At 46.0% G+C, this 17,221-nt stretch overlaps 1 protein-coding gene across 1 annotated transcript in view; it reads right to left on the bottom strand.

Annotated features, from left to right (window-relative positions):
* Positions 1–15,128, bottom strand: part of LOC138265542 (G-protein coupled receptor 87-like) — a 72,269-nt gene extending 57,141 nt beyond the window's left edge. Inside the window, exon 1 of the mRNA XM_069213354.1 lies at positions 15,001–15,128. The gene's annotated coding sequence lies outside the window, so the exon portion shown is untranslated. The remainder of the gene's footprint in view (positions 1–15,000) is intronic.
* Positions 15,129–17,221: the final 2,093 nt, after the last annotated feature.

The following is a 17,221-nucleotide window of genomic DNA, read 5'->3' as shown; positions in this document are numbered from 1 at the left end:
GCTCGGATGGTCATATGCCTAGAAGATGGCTTCTTGTAAGGGAGTGGTCAAATAGAAACTGAGAGAAAGTGTTCATTATTGAAAGCCAAAAGGTAAGGACAACTGCCTGTGAAATCAAAGCAGTTGTAATTTACATTCATCCGTTACAGAACGCATGTGTAAAAGTCGGGGAGCATATACCTGCTGGCCACCATTCTAGATAATTAATGGGCCAAAAAGACCCCCTAAAGAAACTGCTTACTGTCCACTCGTGGGGGCTAAACGAGGCTCAATGTATCTAACGATAAATGGGTGGATTCAAGCAGGGCCACTGGAATTATGCGGTAGGGGAGAGCCGAAATATGCAACAGGTCTGACTAAACTATGCGGCAAGAAAAATGAAAATTATGCAGCACATTTTGTGATGGTATTACTTCATTACTTTGACATTTTCAGGTTTTCCACACAATTTACTGCTCACTGAATTTTCCCGTGGTAACCTTTCACCCCACACCAACCAGCCTTGCAATTACATATACATGTATGCGTATCATCACCCTTTACCTTTCCTACTAATGCACAAAAATAACTAAAAAAGAAAAATAGCAAACCTGTATTCACATCCAAAAGGCGATACCTATTGGCTATGTCAATGCTTGTTTAACTTTCCACCTTATCGCTTTATCTAAAAATCCCTACTTGCTACTCTTTAGTCATTGAATCCCCAACACTTTCTTTTTCACCCTGCTTGTACTACGCCCAAGCAGCATCGTACTTCTTTCTCAATCAGACGTTTTCCCACAAATTTCTTCTCTTAACCTTACAATCTCTCCCCCTGCGTATCCTGAGATCTCATTTCAGACTGCTTCCAGTGACAACATACATATATATTCACATAAACACCCCCTGCCCTGACTGGCTACAATCGCTGCTCTGCCTCGTATCAGGGTGTATGGTCAGCTTTGCATTGCGCTGTGGAATTGTATTATTACCCTCATTCACAGAAATATGCATATTGTAATGTCCAGGTGGCCGCTGATGCCATCTGCTTTTCATCCCTTCGTAGCCCCTCCCAGACTCCCCACATAGGGAGGGCAGTTCCTGGTCTATCCGCCCAGGGCGGTTGAAACCCTTTGCGCTAAATTATGCCTGCAATAGGCATAATGTATGCAACGGCGGCATCCCCCTCATTAGGGTGGTTCAAAAAATGGCACAAAGAAATCTGACAGATTTCTTTGTGTCATTTTTTTCCGGCACTTTTAACGCCTGCTCAGAGCAAGCATTAAAAGGAAGCTTCCATTGGTTACAACAGGCCTCTGGGTGCTTTGCAGGAGTAGCATCAACATTTTTTATGATAATCCTGAAAACCGCCAGACTAACGTTAAAAATTCTGACACCAGTCCCCTAACTACCACCATGGTGCACCGTATTTTAAATATGACTCACACATGGTGGCATTAGGGGGGTGATAAGGGGCGCAAGAAAAGTGGTGCAGTGCCACTTTTTTCAAATATGCTTCATAAGGGCATATTCAAGAGCCCCTAGTGCCATTCTGATGCCACATTAGTGTAATGTTTGTTATAGAATGCGAAAAAACCCCTGCCACATTTACAAAGTGGCGCCATACATACATTGTGCCACTTTGTAACCCTTTGCGCTACATTATGCCTGAGCCAGGCATAATGTATTCATAGGGGGCATCCCCCCATTAGGGGGGGCCAAAAAAAGATGCAAAGAAATCTGTCAGTTTCTTTGCCTTATTTTTTTTCAGCACTTTTAACACCGCAGAGCAGGCCTTAAAAGGAGGCTTCCATTGGTTACAATGGGCCTGTGGGTGCTTTGCAGGATTAGTGTCAACATTTTTGATGCTAATCCTGCAAAGCGCTAGATTAGCGTAAAAGATTCTGCCACTAGCCCCCTAACTACCACCATGGTGCACCGTATTTCAAATATGACACACACATGGTGGTGTTATTTGGGCGTTAAGGGGCGCTAGAAGAGTGGCGCTGCACTATGTGCAGTGCCACTTTTCTTAAATATGCCCCATAGTTCTGTTTTTTGCAGCAGGCATATTAACCCTCTATGGTATTTTATGTTGAGTCAAAACTCCCATCTCTCTCCCTAACAGGAGCATTAATCACAAGAGGTATCTTGACATTTTAATTGTTCCTTGAGGGCTGCACGCATAAGGAACTTTTCAGCAGGTGCTTTTAAATCGCACGTTGCCGAAGTTATTGCTAAACACACCGTCCCCCTGAGGTCCGTGCCTGGTTCGACTGCACTGCTCGCACCACCAAAAAGCCGGCCCTGCTCGTAAGGGCACTCCTTCAGAGAGGGACCACTGATTAAAAAGTCCACTTTATTGGATGCAAGCAGAGCTCACAAATATTCACAATCCTTCAGCACAGCAAAATATGCGAGACTTGCTAACAATGTTCTAATATCACAAACTGAATCCACTGCCCCTCTCCTAAACATTACCCTTCCTTTATGTTTTTTTCACTTTCCATTGTTAGACCTGAAAGCCTTAGGGTTATCTTCCACCAAACCTTTTACCTATTTGTCTCACGTTTTTGCTGATTTCTTTTTGTTGTCCGTGGGACACTGAGCACTTGTGCTCTCTGCCCTAAACATGGTTTGATTGGTACATACACCATTTTCATATTTAGGGGCATATTTACACAATTGGCCGCACCTCGCTGCAATAGTTCTGAAAAGCAGAGATGCGCCGTATTTACACAAATACGGCGCATCCGTGTTTCCTGCAGCACTGCACTAAATTTAGCTGCCAACGCAGGCACCCTTGCACCATAGTGTGCGTTGACAGGAATGATTATTTATGTTCAGGAAGGCAGAATGCAGCACACATAGAAAAAGCAAAATCGAGGAAAAATAAAAGTATTTATCCTCGTTGCGCCAAGCTAATGGGGTGGCATTAGTTTTTGGTGCTGCCACAGATTTACAAATTCTTGTAATTCTGGGGCAGCGTCAAAAGCAATGGGTGTTGCGGTGGAACACCCACAGCAACACCCTTTGCACGTCCCTCTGCCGCAGAAACCTGCGTCTGAGGGGCCCATATTTACAAGGTGGCGTTAAGCCCCAAAAAGTGGCTTAGCACCACCTTGTAAATGTGGCTTAGCACCACCGGAGCGGTACAAAAAGTGACCCTCTGGTGCGATGGAGGCATGTAAATATGCCCTAAATTATATTAAAATCCCTAGTAGAGTGTCATACATGTGTCCAGGGCCTGTTAATTAAATGTTACTAGTGGGCCTTGCAGCACTGCTTGTGCTACTCACTCATGTAGCCCTTAAACATGTCTCAGACCTTCCATTTCAGATACTGTATGTGCAGGTACCCTGCCATGTCCATTTGGCATTTAAAATGTCTTGCTAAGCCTTAACCTCCCCTTTTTTTTATTAAAGATAAGTCACCGCCAAGGTAGGCTCTAGGTAGCCCATATGGCAGGGGTTATGCAATTAAAAGGCAGGACATATGCCTTTAACTTTTACCTGTCCTGATAGTGAAAACCCCCCAAATTTGTTTTTCACTACTGTGAGGCCTACCCCTCTCATAGCTTAATATTGGGGAGTCTTTATTACATTTAATAAGCTGTAATTCCTAGTTCAGAATTAGCATATATTTCATCTTTAGTGCTTATGGAATTGTAATAATAAACCATACTTACTGTTAAAGTCAGATTTATTGTGACAATTTTGAAAATGCTACCTTTAGAAAGTTGGCATTTTCCTGCTCTTAGCCCTGTGTGCCTACAGCCTGTCTCCAATACATGTCTGGGCTGGGTGACAGATGGTCGTTGTGTATTCTCTCCAGACAGCCACACACAAAGGGAGCTTTAGTGTGACTGATAGACCATCAACATCCTGATGGCCCACCCTGGGCAGAATGGGAGGAAGAAGCTGACACTTACATCTGAATATGCAGTGTCCTGCTTCAACACAAAGTGCTACATAACCCCCCATAGTGAGTCTGGAGCCAGGGCAGGAAGAATGGACCTTAGTGTACTTTAAAGACCCTTTTTTGAAGGTACCCCCACTTCAAAGGGGCAACTGGGTATAAGTACTGGAATTCCGGCCCTAACAAATCAGTACACTACTTCCCCTGTGAAGAACTCTGCCAGGAAGAAGGACTGTTGTGCTGATACAAGAACTGCAACTCTGGACTGCTGTTCTGGAAGATCTGTTTTTTTGCTGTGCTGCCCTGCTGCCCTCTGTCCTCCTGAGAAAGGACTAGACCCATCTCACTTGAACCCAGAGCGACTCCAACGGCTTGTTGGCTTGCCTTCACGTTCTGAAGTTTCAGAGACATCAAAAACTTCTCTTCTATCTACAAACAGCACCTGGACTTTGCTTCCTGCAAGTCTTGCTCTGCCAAGTGGTGCCACCCCAGTCCAGGGCACTTGAAAGTGAGTATAAGGTGCTGCAACTACCAGAACCCATGCATCACCATCAGAACTGGTGCATCTTCATCACTGCGTGGCAAAAACCTGGTGCATCACACTCGGAACCGCAGTATTGCCTCTGGAACCAAAGCTTCGGAACCAATGCATCGCTGCTACTGCATGGAGAAGTTCGACGCATAGCCCCCTGCAGCATGGATTAGCAGGGTGCACCACATTTGGAACCTCCACACTCGGAACCAGTGCTTCGCTCAATGGAACTGATGCATTGCTGCAGTTGTGTGGAGAAATCTAGCGCAACACCCTAACTACGTAGAGATCATTGATGCATCTTATGGTGTGATAAATATTACAGCATGTTTCCTCCATGAGCCTTCCTGGGTCCTTTAGCTGGCCTGGAGGTCATCGCAGGTTGCCTAAACTCTTGACTTTGTCCCAGTCCAGCATGACCAGATTTCCCAATAGGCGCTTATTGCTTCTAGGTGCAAATTTCACATTTATTCTTTAAAAAATCCTATCTTACCTTCTGCTTATTGGATTTTTGTTGTTTTGGTCTTCTTTTATTTATAAAAATAGAATCTAGTTTTCTGATTTGATGTGGAGTCTTTTTGGTGCTGTTTTCACTGTGTTACTGTTTGAAGTGTTGCACAAATACTTTACCCATTGCCTCTTACGTTAAGCCTGACTGCTCTGTGCCAAGCTCTCAGAGGGTAAGCACAGGTTCATTTGTGATGTGTAACTGACTTACTCTGACTAGGACTGTGGTTCCTGCTTGGACAGTGCATGAATACCTCTGAAAACCAACAAACTAATTTCGAACAAGCACCTTAACACTTTTTCCAATAACCCTGATATCCAATTCTTTTGTCATTGAATCCCCTATACTTTCTTTTCTCCTTGTGCCTACAATAGGTCCAGGCTACCTCCTACATCTTCGTCATGCATATCTTTGCCGTACATCTCTTCTCGTAACCTTCCCATCTCTCCCTTCCCTTATCCTGAGCTCTCTTTTCAGCCACCAGAAATATTTTGCCCAGAGGTGTTCTTTCTATCTCCCAGTGCACTGCTTTTCTTTCCCCTCCTTCTCCAACACTTTCCTCATCTGTAATACTAAAACTTGTTCCTGTGGAAAGACAGATGTGGCTGAGGCCTTAGTCTCCGAACATCCTGCTTGTGAACTCCCAAATACTACCCACTTGCCAAAGTACTTCACTCCCTTGCACTTTCCCTTGCAAGCCTTGTGCCCGGTGGTCCACTTCCACCATCCCTCTGTGCTCCTTTGTTCAACTCTCACATATCCTTGCCACATTGCCCTTCAAATTACCTCTCTACCTCCTTTTTTCAGTAGCACTTTACACTCACCAAAAATGTATTCATCTTACCCCATTATCTCAAAAATTCCCTGTCTCCTTGATCTGTTTTCTTCCTGTGTACCATAGCCTACCCTAACCTACCCTTTCCATTGCCTTTCAGCTAAAGGACACCTCAAAAAAGCTTTGCGGTCTCATGACCCTTGTACCATTTGAGGGCCTACAAAATGTCCACAGTGCTGTGGCTTGTGGTGGTGAGGGAAAAGGTGTAAAGGCTCTGACCACAAAGAAATCTTCCTTGATCCTTAGGACCCCAACAATTGGATTAGCTCTGAGTGGTCTAAGGACTATTAAATATCTATCTTGGTTCCTCTATTCCCACAACTATGTACAAGTTCTGCCGCCCCCCTCGGCAAACTTTCCTTCTCATTCAATATTACATCAGTGCCCAATTCCACAGGCCATGTTCCGTCACACCAGCCTGTCTTCCTCATTTTACTTCCTGGCTGTATCACCCAAATGACATTAAATGTGAGGCCTGATTTGCCACCTACTGTAGTGCTCCAGCCATCGTCCCTTATGTACTCAAACCTACTGGTAACATTAATGAATGCCTTTGCTCTTTATCATTTTCCACCACCAACCATTGATCTTTTACTCCCATCCAATTATATACTTCCAGATATCTGTGTAATTGTCCATTTTTCTTTGTCCTGGACGTCTTCATCACCTTGTCCTCGTTGCCTACCCCTCACCTTAGCTTCTTGTGTCTTGTCCTCCACCCTTCCCTAACATGCTTGCGGTCCCCAGGCAAATCCTAATACACTACTCTTTACTTGCACCGTCCTGATCACATTCACCTACCTATATAGCCCTATTCATTATTCATCATGTTTCTCACAAAATACTCCCAGATTGTTGTGGCTGATTTGCAAAATACCAAAGCAACTAGGTGATGGATGGAATACTTAAATTAATCTCAATTTCCTCACTAACTCAGGCCACACTCTAGTCCTTCATGTTTTGCCACCCACTATGCCACTCTAAAAAAATGTATAGCTCCAGCAAACCGGTATCAACCCTCTCGTCACCAGAACAGCCTGTCCTGCACCATCTAGCTTGGTACCCTGCATAAAAAAATACAGGCAACCTCACCTTATTTGTGGCTGGACCGTGGTGTGTAACTAGAGTGCTGTGGCACAGTCAGGATGGGCCTCCGCATCTGGACATGCCCGTCGCACCAATCAATCAATCACTCAAACACTCAATAATTTGTATAATGCAGCACTATGACCGCTGGGGGTCTGTGGGCACTGGGGTTGCAAAGTCTCAATTGAAGATCCAGGTCTTGAGTTTCCTTCCGAAGTCCACCAGGGTAAGTGGTGTTCATAGGTGGAGGGGCAAGTTTGTCCAGGTCTTGGCAGCGATGTAGGAGACAGAACAGCCCTACTGTGGCCGCAACAAGGGCCAGAGAGGTGGAGCGCAGGTGTCTGGTGGGTTTAGAGAAGTACATGCAGTGGTTGAAGTATGCCAGCCCTTGATAATGTAAGGCATTGTAGGCATGTGAACTGGCATCTCTTCTGGATGGGGAGCCAGTGGAGTTTTCTGAGGTGGGGGTTGATGTGTGTTCGTTTGGGAAGGTCTAGAATGAGTCTGACTGCTGCGTTCTGTATGGTCTGAAACCTCTTGAGGAGGTGGGTAGGATGCCCAAGAAGAGAGCGTTGCCATAGTCCAGCTGACTGGTGATGAGCGTCTGGGGGATGGTCTTTCTGGTGTTGACTGGGATCAATCCGGAGATTCTGTGAAGCATGCTGAGGTTGTGGAAGAAGGAAAAGGCAACTATGTTGATTTGTCGCTTCATGGTGAGTTTTCTGTCAAGGATGATGCTGAGGTTCCGTGTGTGATCTGTTGGAGTGGGTGTGGATCTGCGCTCTGACGGCCACTAGCTGTTGTTCCAAATGGATGTGTTTCTCCCAAAGATAAGTACTTCTGTCTTGTCCGAGTTGCATTTAAGGCAGCTGATTCTCATTCTGTTGGAGACGTTGGTCATGATATTCAAGAGTTTGTGCTAGTTGTGAGGAGTCCTCAGGGAGCAAGAGGATGATTTGTGTGTCTTCTGCGTAGTATATGATGTTAAGACCTTCAGATCTCAGGATGTCACTGAGGGGGGACAGGGTGGGACTGAGAGATGATCCTTGGGGTACACCGCAGAGGATATTATTAAGTTTAGAGGTGAAAGGGGCAGGCTGATTCTCTGCGTGCGTCTTGTAAGGAAGGAGGCGATCCACTTGAGGGCATTCCCCTGGCTGCTGATGCTCTTGAGTCTATTTATGAGGTTGTGGTGGGCTACAGTGTCAAACACTGCTGATAGATTGAGGGGGATCAGGCCTGCAGTCTCCCCGTGGTCGAGGAGGATCGTGATGTCGTCAGTGGGTGCGATCAGTGTGGTCTCCATGCCGTGGTTGGCGCAGAATCCAGAATGGGAGGCATCAGGCAAGTTGTTTTTATCCAGGTATTCGGTGAGCTGATGGTTGATGGCCTTTTCAAGTACTTTGGCAGGGTATGGGAGTTCCTTTGGGGAGGGGGAGGGTTTCTTTTGTAGGAGTCTGACTTCTGCATGTTTCTACCTGTTGGGGAAGGCCACCGTGGTGATGGAGACGTTGAGAATGCTGGTGAGTTCTGTGAGTATTTCCTTGGTTCTGAGGTTGAAAAAATGGTGGGGGAAGGGGTCAGTGGGTGCTCAGAGTGGATGGAGGACATGATGGGTGTGGTGGTCTGCGTGGTGAGCAGAGTCCATAGTGATCACTCGGTTGGTGTGTGTAGGTGGACCAAGGCCATTGAGATTGAGATCGGTGGGTTGGTGGTCAAAATTGTTGTAGACGTTGGCTATCTTGCTGTGGAATTAGTCTGAGAGGGTGTCACAGAGTTCTTGGGAAGGGTGTTCTCTGTGGCTGCTGGGTGGGAGAATTCCTTGTCTATGTTGAAACGTTCTTTTGTGAGGTTGGCTGATGTTTCGATGCAGTCCATGAGGGATGTTTTCATGGTTTCCTTGATGCGCTTGTGGTACTTGCTGAGGGATGATTTGTAGGTGGTTCTGTTGGAGGCGTTCTTGTTGGAGGGCTACCATTTCTCTAGTTGACAGCAGATGTGCTTGATTATTCAGAGCTCTGGCCTGTACCAGCTAGCTTGTCTTAAGGCTCCGTGGATTTGGCTGATTTCATATGGACTACTCTGTCAGCGCATTTGGTGATCCAGGCAGAGAAGCTCTGGACCGCCTGATTTAGGCCTGACAAGGCTTCAAGCTGGGTGATGCTAAGGGCCTAGTGCACTGCATCTCCATCACTTTGCTACACCTGCGGTGAGAGAAACTGTGATGCTTAGTGGTGGTGTTCTGTGCACCAGAGATGGTGAAGTGGACGATGGTGTGGATGGACCACATGAGTTCGGTGACATGGCTGTATTTGGTTCTGTCGCAGGAAGTGAAGATAGGGGCGAGCGTGTATCCAGTTTTGTGTGTGGGGTCAGTGACCAGTTGGGTGAGGCCGATGTGCCTCATGTTCTCCAGGAGAGTGGAACAATTGGTGTCATCGATGTGGAAACTGAGGTCGCCGAGTAGTATGTAGCGATTTGAGTCAATAGCTAGAGGTGCAATGAGGTTGGCAATGGCATCGCAGAAGTCAGGTCGGGGTCCAAGGTGTCTGTAGGCAAGGGTGTCTCACATGGTTGTCTTGTTGTGGGTCAGAAGTTGGAAGTTGAGGTGTCCATGATTGGAGTGGAGTTGTCATTAGTAGCCATGCAGCAGATGGTTTCCTTGTAGATGATTGCAAAGCCACCCCTGTGCTTGTTGATGCAGTCTTGGTGTATCATCTTGCAGCCTTCTGACGTTGCAATGGCGATGTCAGGGTTTGTGGAGGGACTGAGCCAGGTCTCGGTGATAAAGACTATGGGGGTCATTCTGACCCTGGCGGTAAAATCCGCCAGGGCCAACGACCGCGGGAGCACCGCCAACAGGCTGGCGGTGCTCCCTTGGGCATTCTGACCGCGGCGGTACAGCCGCGGTCAGAAATGGAAAACCGGCGGTGTACCGCCGGTTTTCCGCTGCCCTGGGGAATCCTCCATGGTGGCGCAGCTTGCTGCGCCGCCATGGGGATTCCGACCCCCATACCGCCATCCTGTTCCTGGCGGTTTTGGCCGCCAGGAACAGGATGGCGGTATGGGGTGTTGTGGGGCCCCTGGGGGCCCCTGCAGTGCCCATGCCAATGGCATGGGCACTGCAGGGGCCCCCATAACAGGGCCCCACCATGATTTTCAGTGTCTGCCATGCAGACACTGAAAATCGCGACAGGTGCAACTGCACCCATCGCACCCCTTCCACTCCGCCGGCTCCATTCGGAGCCGGCATCCTCATGGAAGGGTGTTTCCCGCTGGGCTGGCGGGCGGCCTTCTGGCGTTCGCCCACCAGCCCAGCGGGAAACCCAGAATACCCGCGGCGGTCTTTTGACCGCGCAGCGGTATTCTGGCAGTTCCAGCCAGGCCGGCGGCTTCCGCCGCCGGCCAGGGTCAGAATGACCCCCATGTCTGGTGAGAGGGTTGTGATGGTGTCCCACATTTCCGTGCTGTCTTTGCAGAAGGATTGGGCATTATTATTATTATTACTATTACAGCATTTATAAAGTGCATGGCTACCAAAGAAAGACGGGCTTCCAGTGCAAGCCTTGTCTGCTAGACTATCCTTATTACATTTTAAATAAATGGGTTTTCAGTTGCTTTCTAAAACAGCACATTTTTATTAAGTCTGAGGATGAATGGCAGTGAGTTCCATAGTTTAGGAGCAAGGTAAGAGAAGGACCGGCTGCTGCCTTTGGCCTATTTAATTCTTGGAACAGTAAGTAGTGTTGTGAGTGTCTGTATGAACTGTGTGTGAGACTTAGTGGAATGCCAATTGACAGAGAGATGAAACCTGGAATCTTAGCACAGTGAGCGACATGTTAGAGTAGCAGGAAATTAGAGGCAGATGGAGCCCTATTAAGATCTACACTTCCCTTACGGATATTTCAGCTGAATACAGAAGTTACACAACAGCCTGTCATGGGTAATTCCTATGAAGGCCATTGCACAATTTAGCTTTAACAGAATTCCATCACAATTGAATGGAGATGTTAAAAAGTAGGTGGGAGCTTAGGTGTAGGGGAATACTAAGGACCTCTTAGGGATCACACAGTTGATTCTGGCCAGTCAATGTTTATGATCTGCTCAAGACACACTGCAAGCAACCCTCCAAGAAGAACCTAAACCACCTAAGAGACACCTTGAACACTAGTGACTGAGGGCAGATGTTCGGATATGAAGCATTATTCGTGAAGCTGATGTTTACTAGCACAGTGACTGTGACTAGAATTATAACGGTGCTTCTACTTTAAAAGATAACAAATATTTATTTTCATCATTTAATTCAGCTTCATGTTACAAATCTGATATATACATGTTACAAATCTGTTATGCAACTCTAATACTCAAATCTTTTAAGTTTATAGGCGAAACTGATTTATGTGCTCACCATTACTACGGTCACACCCTACACAATAGGTCACAAAGAACATTGTGGAATGTGTACAGAATTCAAACTATCAAACTGTTACAAATTTCATCAACACATACTTAAATCAACCTCCTTCAAATAACCCACCTACCAAGAACCCACACTTGTTCAACATGCACCTAATACAACAACAAGCCTTCAGACGACAGACATATGAGACAGGTCAGTGGATGTCCAATGTTCCTGCCTGTAATAAGCGATGAACACTAGCCTGAGTGCAGAGCAGGCCAACTCTGGCTTAGAATACTGTTAAACTGTTTAGGTGGTGTTAGAAATAGGGTTTCTGGTTGGCTAGGGTATGTACCTAAGCCAGGCAGAACCCACCCACTCTAGTCAGGGCAAGGAAGTTACACATCCAAGAAAACCCCTGCTCAACCCCTTGGTAACTTGGCATGAGCAGTCAGGCCTATCCCAGGTGCAATGTGTAAAGCGTTTGCACAGCACACACAACAGATGTGACGCACTATCCCCACCACAAAGGAAAAACAACACCAAGTTATATAAAAATAAACTGTATTGTACACAGCATAATTAGACCAAACACAACATGTCAGTAATACCCTGCTACCCAAGCAGTTGTCAGAGGGTTACACAATACTGTTACTCTGCAGAAATCAGCAGCAGTCACACATAACACACAGGTTACTTATTATTCTGCAACATAAGCAGTAGTCAGGAAAAACCTTACTATATAAATGCACCTATCATAGAAGTATCATAAATGCCCATACCAGGAACATTAGAAGACATATGCCAAGTCATGAAAACATATTAGCATAGAATGCCCATAAAATGAACATTAGAAAATAAATGGCACATCATAAAAGAAAAGGTTAACATATAAGGCACATAATGCCCATAAAAGGAACATTAAAAAAAGCATGTGTCCATTCAAAAGTACCTATTTTTATGAAGAAGGCACCTCCAGTGCCATGAAGAAAACTGGGGGCTCCCTGGCACTCCTCTGCACTCCAACGGGGGCTATGTTATGGTGGGGGTGGCATGCACCCCTCTGTTTCTTATATCAGGGCCCCGCCTGGGGCCCTGGCCCTAACTGGGTGCCTATTACCTCTGTAACCACCTGGGCCATGACCGACCCACTAAGGGGGGGAGGCAGAGCCCAAAAACAAAACCAGGGGCCAAGCTGTGTGGGGGGCCTCCTCCCCGTCCCATGACCTCAAAACAGGATGCAGGCTCAGTAAGGCAGGGAGCCTCGGTTGAGGCTTCCTCCCTCGCCCGTCCTCCGATGCTCACTAGTGGCCTGGTGGGACAGGAAGCCTCTGATGAGGCTTCCTCCCTACCCGCAGCACACCCAACAAAATAGGGCCCGGTGGAGTGGGGGGCCTCCGATAAGGCCTCCACCACTCTCTTGCACGGGCTCCTGCACCCGATGTGGTGCACAAGCCTTCGTCAGCCCTCCTGTGCTGCAGCCGTGACCAGGCTGGCATTGGGGCCTGCTGGTGCCCCGGGGGCGCTTCTCAGAGCGTGCTTCACCCCGGGGGAACCGTTAAGAACGTGCTTGCTCCTTTCTTCACTTTGCTGTGCCCCAGCTCAGGTAAGCCGCCCAAGTAACGGCCGTGATTGTTTCAGGACGCCCGGGTCACAGCTGTGATCTTGGCACGTCGGCAAGTGCTTACAAAGCACAGGGGGCATACAAATAAAGTGCTTCCTGAGGTGCTGGATAATTTAAGTAGGGTGCCCACCAGGCACTAGGTCCCTCAATAAGAGAGCACGAGCAGCACGCCTCAAATGCTGCAGCAGGCATTTGCAGGGGTCAGGGGCCACAGCACCGAGCCCCTGGGTATACAAAAGATGGAGCACAGGGCGGCAGGGCTCAGCAGCAGGCCAGCACAAAGGGGATGCAGACAGTGGCAGTTCCTTCAAGTGACCAAGCAGGTCACAGGTCAGCACAGCAGCAGAAGTTCAATACAGTTCCTGGTGAGTCCCTCCAGCAGCATTCTGTGTCCAGTTACAAGAAAGTTAAAGTCCAGAGTGTCTCCAATTTGTGAGGAAAAATCCCCTGTACTTATACTCAGTTTTGCAAAGGTTTAACAAAGAGGGGGAGAGGAGTTTCCAACCAGTTACAACTGGTTCTGGGAGTGCCCCCTCTTTCCTCCAGCATAGGCTCCAAAGATCACCAGTAAGCAGCATTTATCTCTACCGTTACAACCACACCAAACATTCCTAAGCTAACCCTCATAAATCAGACAATACCACCCACACATAAGCAGGGCATTTCCAATGCAATCCTATGCGAAGGCAGCACACACAACAGTGAGAAACCAAATAGACTGTTTGTCACTACCAGGGCAGGCCACACTTCCAGGTACATGACCTGTCTTCTGCATACACAGCACCCTGCCCATAGGGCTAGATAGGGCCTACTTTAGGGGTGACTTACATGTAGTAAAAGGGGAGTTCTAGGCTTGGCAAGTAAATTTAGATGCCATGTCCCTGTGGCAGTAAACTGTGCACGCAGGCCCTGCGCTAGCAGGCCTGAGACAGATTTGAATGGCTACTTCTGTGGTTGGTGCAAGCAGCGCTGCAGGCCCACTAGTAGCATTTAATTTACAGGCCCTGGGTATACAGATACAACTGTACAAGGGACTTACAGGTAAATTAAATATACCAATTAGGTATAAGCCAATCATGCCAATTTTGAGAAGGGAGAGCACCTGCACTTTAGCACAAATCAGCAGTGATACAGTGCTCAGAGTCCTACAGCCAACAGCAAGAGGTCAGGAAAAATAGGAGGAAGGAGGCAAAAAGTCTGGGAATGAACCCGCAAAAAGGGCCAGGTCCTACAGGTTGTCATGCTTGTAATGAGTTTTTAATAAAGGGGCAGTGACAGAGGAACATTGAAATGGGGGTCCACTCCTTGTCAGGTTGGACTAGACCCACCCTTTAACCCATCCTGCAATTCATGTATTTTACCTTCTTAGTATTCTGCAGTCACTGTTTAATTTTTGCTGCTGGTTTTAGGTGGTGGGCATTGTCACTCATTTTGGGGGACAGGGACGTATTGTCCACCATCAGACTTTCACCCACAGCAAGAGAAATCGACAGGCATTAACGAGAGAAAGGAGGGGGCTAAAGATATGAAAACTGAAACGAAGGCAGAGGGCATGGATGAAAAAGAAGTTGGAAGAGTTGAAGGCACAAGAATTCTAAAGTGATGAAAGAAAGGGGCATGAGATGGAATTAAAGCCATTCAGCCTTGCTACTGGGCAATCTGCAATTCAGAAATGCTGTACACGGTCTTCTAAGAAAATACGACCCCTACTATATGTATTTTCAAACGAGGCATTGCCTAACTTGGCTCTAAGGCAATTTGCTAAAACAAATAAATAAATATAAACCTAAATTAATGGTTTATCTATAATATGATATGGTCCTAAAAACCTTAAAATTATCATTCTTACGTTCCACACGTTTCCTAAGGGCTACACAACAAGAACTTCTTTACTAGCTCGTTCTCATATTTACAGAAAGGGCCGTATTAAATGTAGAAGGACATCACGTCAAAAAATCAACCTCCTCATACGGTAAATGTGTTGACTGTATTTAACGCCTCCATTAATGGAGGTATTTATCTCAGTATAGAGACAGCGATCACCGTGCCAGTCACACCCCCAGGTGATAAGGCCCGAACTCAAACGTTACAAGAGGCATTAAGAACAAGAGAGACCCACCTCAACGTGTGACACGATGAAAGGAATATTGTTCCCCTTAGAAACGTCGACGAGCCCTCCGGAGCATGTTGTGTGTGTATTCAGCCCTTGATAGCAACTGCCCGTGTGATCACGGGAGAACCTCGCCTCGCCCAACAGGTTCTGACATGATCTCAACATGAGGAGAGCCAGCTTAACTACCGCTTTGCGCCACCAGGCTTCTTCGTGTGTGTTATTAATATGTTTACTCCGTTCTAAAATCGCCATTCTTCCTTTTAGGTAGAAATAAGAAATGCTAAAATCTATATTTCAGGGGAAAATATTTAGTTGTTACGACATGCATTTCTTTCCTAGTTTGAACGGGAAAAGAAATCATCTAAACAGAGTAATAGCAAGGGTGCTGCGGTCACTAAAACAAACAGGGAAAACCCACTCCCATCTGTTGCACAGTACAAGGAAGGCATAATTCAGGTGCAGTTGCGTTTGCACCCCTGGGCCCGGTACCCTTGCACTTGCTGTCCTAATGATAACCTATGCCTCGGAATGTGAAACAGATTGGCCTTTGTTCATTCAATACACTTTTGAAAAACTGGTCGGTTTGCATTTAGGTGAAACTCCGCAGCTAGGGTTTAAAAAATGCAAAAATGCTGATTCTGATTCTAAACATATGTGGCTGAATTTAAAGGTTCATTTTTTTGCTGCTTCAGATAAGGACGGAGAAATGCTGTTGAAACATATACCGACCCATTTCGCCTGTTGTAGAATATTCGCAACATCAAAAGAGATGCAGAACTTATTTACACATAAATTGCTATGTGAATGTGCCTGGTCATGTTAGTGCAATCATTTTCATACACCCTCATCTTTGTTAATCGGTTCGTTGTAAATGACTGCACTACGTTTTACAACAGCACTATTTTGGGCTGTATTCCACATATATTCCCATGAAATGGAAAAAAACACTGCACGAAGCGACATACTTTCCAGTCGAGTAGCTCTGTGAATATGTTTTGTCTAAAAATCTACATTTTGCCACAATTTAAGTTAATTTTTGAATGAATGAATTAATTTTGGGCACATATTGACTGTTTACACAATTATTGATTAATGATTTCCAAGAACGGATTGCTGTAAAAATAGCTTGGTTTTAACTGCAATATTTATAAATTTTTCACATTTTCTCAGTGGACATTCGGTCAAATGGGGGGTGATTCGTAATTTACTTTGAAGCAAATTTCTCCAATATACATTTTGTTTTGCAGACCATGTGATCGCTGGTTTTTAGCAAATTGACTTTTCAGAGAGTGTTTAAGAGACAGAGCATTGACAAGCAAGAAACCACATTTCACATTATGTTGTCAGAGAAATTCTCAATAAGTACGAATGGAACATTCTATTTTTAAGGATTAATGTCTTTTAGTTGTGGATCTGGATGATGAATAAAATGGTGTAAGTGCGTCTAGCATTAAAGGTGCTGTTACTTTGGTGGCGTCGATTCCCATTAGCAGTTTCAAAACCCTTTCAAGAACTCTCAGTTAATAGACAGATAATCTCTTTACTGAAAAAGATGATGTCAGAAGCCTGTTACTGCTACAGATAAATCTTCCCTGACAGAACAGGTTTACTGTGTCTTCCTACTGTTTAGTACTGAAACCTGATCCATTATTTAACTATAATGCATAACAAACATTGGCAAAGCCAATAGGCTTTCCCTTTGCAAGAGTTATTGACTTAGGCAGTGTGTTTTAGCCATTTTGTAAACCAGCATGGATGCTGTTCAGAATGGCATAAAAGTAAGAGGCAAGGAGTGGGGCAGGTAGGGTAGATTGGTGTAGAGTAGAGTAGGGTAGATTAGGTTTGATTGGAGTTGGGTAGTTTGGGGTAGAATGAAATGGGGTAGATTGGAGTAGCATGGACTGCGGCACAGTGGGATAGAATGGAGTAGGTTGTAGTGGGGTAGATTGGGGTAGAGTGCGGTAGACTGGAGTGGGGTAGATTGTTGTGGAGTAGATTGGGGAATATTGGAGTGGAGTAGATTGCAGTAGATGAGTTTAGTGGGGTAGATTGGAGTGCAGTGAAGTGAAGTGGCATAGTAGATTGACGTGAGGTAGAATGAAATGGGGTAGATTGAGGTGAATTGGATTAGATGGGTGGAGTGGTGTAGATTGAAGTGGAATGAGGTAGAGTGGAGTGCGGTTTATTGGGTAGAATGGAGTAGGGTGTGGTAGGTTGGAGTGGATTG

The sequence above is a fragment of the Pleurodeles waltl genome, chromosome 11 (assembly GCF_031143425.1).
Source record: "Pleurodeles waltl isolate 20211129_DDA chromosome 11, aPleWal1.hap1.20221129, whole genome shotgun sequence".
NCBI lineage: Eukaryota > Metazoa > Chordata > Amphibia > Caudata > Salamandridae > Pleurodeles > Pleurodeles waltl.
The sequence above is the reverse complement of the archived record's forward strand: the minus strand, read 5'-3'. Positions and strand labels throughout refer to the sequence as shown.